This window comes from Dermacentor silvarum, chromosome 2 (genome assembly GCF_013339745.2).
Source record: "Dermacentor silvarum isolate Dsil-2018 chromosome 2, BIME_Dsil_1.4, whole genome shotgun sequence".
Lineage (NCBI taxonomy): Eukaryota > Metazoa > Arthropoda > Arachnida > Ixodida > Ixodidae > Dermacentor > Dermacentor silvarum.
The window spans coordinates 219,223,549-219,225,952 of record NC_051155.1 but is presented as its reverse complement, the minus strand read 5'-3'; the positions used below and the strand labels follow the sequence as shown (position 1 = coordinate 219,225,952).

The 2,404-nt window shown below is 43.3% G+C and overlaps 1 non-coding gene across 1 annotated transcript; it reads left to right on the top strand.

Annotated features, from left to right (window-relative positions):
* The first annotated feature begins 1,469 nt into the window (after window positions 1-1,469).
* Trnat-cgu (transfer RNA threonine (anticodon CGU)) lies at window positions 1,470-1,541 on the top strand. The gene has a single exon. It is a non-coding gene; the product is annotated as a tRNA-Thr (tRNA).
* Window positions 1,542-2,404: the final 863 nt, after the last annotated feature.

Sequence of the window (2,404 nt, the reverse complement as noted above, 5' to 3'; positions counted from 1 at the left end):
CAACCAAAAATAAATTCTGCGAACCTCACTTCATGTAGCTTTCGCTTTGTCCGAAGCGAAAAAAAAAATAACACTGCACCTTCGGCTTCCTTCGAAAGTGGGCATCCGCAGATGAACATCTCAATTTCCTCTTCGCGATGATTTGTTCCGGGCCGCTGGAGGCGTTACCCGCGGCCCTTTTCCTCCACGCAGGAAAAAAAAAAGAGAGAGAGAGAGAGAGAAACTACTATTGTGAAATCGCAGGAGTTTGACGTCTGCTGCAATCGGAACGTGATTATCACGGACCACCCACTCCATCGGTATTTTCACGTCAGCGAACGATGATCGTCTTCGCTCAGCGCAGCGGCAGACAATGACGTTTGAAAAGGTCAAAAGTGCGATATATTTACTTCTTGTTACAACTTATATATAGTTTCCGTTCCTGCGCTTACTCGAGGGGCCATAGGGCGAGTAATTTTCTTCCGCAAAAATAGCACTCAGTGCTCTGTCGCAATGACTTGTGGCTAAGAAAAGTGCCGAGGGCTAAGGCTATATACGTCACCTTGTCAGATTGAGTTCCGTGTTCTGGGTATTTTTGACGCACATTTTGTGCGTATTTGTGACTTTATCAGAATTGTTAATGTCCACGTGACACAGATGTAACCATGATATTTTGCTATTTACAAAGTACTCTTTTTTTAATCTCATTTTCAAATTTTTTCTCTCTCTCTCTCGTCTCTTATCAAATCACGATTGCTCGCAGCCGCGCTAAAGTTTCTGCCCGCGATATTCGGGAAGGCTGTGATTTGCGTGTTGTGCACCTGTGTCAGAGTAAAGCGATATTAAAAAAAAGAAATGGGAATAAAATAATCTAGTGCGATTGAACGAAGAGTACTCAATAAAGATGCATTAGTTACTAAGTGTCAATGGAAGTTGTAAACATTTATGTACATCTAATTATGCGGTGCTGTGGATTTGAGTCTGTATTCTCAAAAAGCTCCGACGCTGTGATAGTTCGCCAGAGTTAACTCCAGTTAATGCTGATGCTCGACATGTTAGTGAAAGCGCCGGCCAGTGGCAAAGAGCACTGGTTCTAATGAAGAATGGCAAAAAAAAAAAAAAGCAGCTTCCTGTTAAGGAAGCCCCCCCAAAATGTACGTATTCACAGCTGCTGATTTTTTCTTTTTGCTTGTGTATATAGCATCACAACACATGAGTGCCAAATAGCAAATATTCGCAGGGCATTACTAAAAGGCGCTTGCGCAGGACTTTTACTTCTTCTGAAATACTGATTTAACCTAGATTTAGATCGCCTGCTGAACCTTGTAAAATAGACGCTTCCGCCGACTCTCGCAATAGCAATGAAAAAAAAAAATACCTTGACTACTTGACCCTGTCAACCTGCAGTTAGTAAAAAAAAAACGATAAAACAAGAGTAAAACAGCTAGAAACATGACTACAGCAAAATTAAACCTGCGCACGTAACATCCGCCGCCATAGCTCAGTGGTAGAGCACTGGTCTCGTAAACCAGGGGTCGTGAGTTCGAACCTCACTGGCGGCAGTAAATTTTTCTTCTTTAGAGCGTTTTTCATTTGTATTTTTGCCGGCGGCATGTTCTGGCAAATGATATATTGCAGCACTAATAATGAGCTGGGACGGATATGCACATGTCACTGCCATTATCGAGCTCCAACGGTGTTTAACGAATGCTGTGTTTAACGTGCAGCATGCAGCATATTGAAAATCACGCGATTGTACTTACATGCCGCATTCGTCTCCAAACGCAGAGGGTCAACCCTTGATAAGGCTACACCAATGGACTCGGTCATACGGCATTTATTACAGTCGAAATTTGCGAAAGCTTTCATGACAGGAAACAAAATAAATGTCATGAAGGTGTCTAAGTATTGCCCAGTAAATTATGAGTTTTTGTTGTTCTTTTTTGCATCTGACTTTGGTCGCCGCTGCAGATGGGCTGTTCGGAGCTTCACTTACCATTAAGATAAGCGCCCCAGCTACAGTGAACTAGAATATCTACCCCGGCTGTCCCTCTTTCGAGAGCAATGCGTCTCTTCCAATAACGATAAAGTAGCGCAACATGTACGGATAACGCAACGCGTCCCCTCCTCCCTAATATCGATGCGGAGGGGGCTCATTTCCGCTATTGCAACACACGCACTTGATTGAGCTGCAATAGCGCAGACAGATCGTACATAGAAAGCGCATATACGCCACGCCGGCACTGCATGCGTAGTTGTTGCGTATCACGTCTGTGGCTCCTACCCACGATGGGGGATTGTCCAAGAAATGGGTGGATTATTCCAATTCAATACGAGGCATAAATTTCTGAATATCTATGGAATTAGCGTTGAATTGCGTAGAATTATCCGTTAAAATAATATCAGGAAAGTCATACTGAATGAG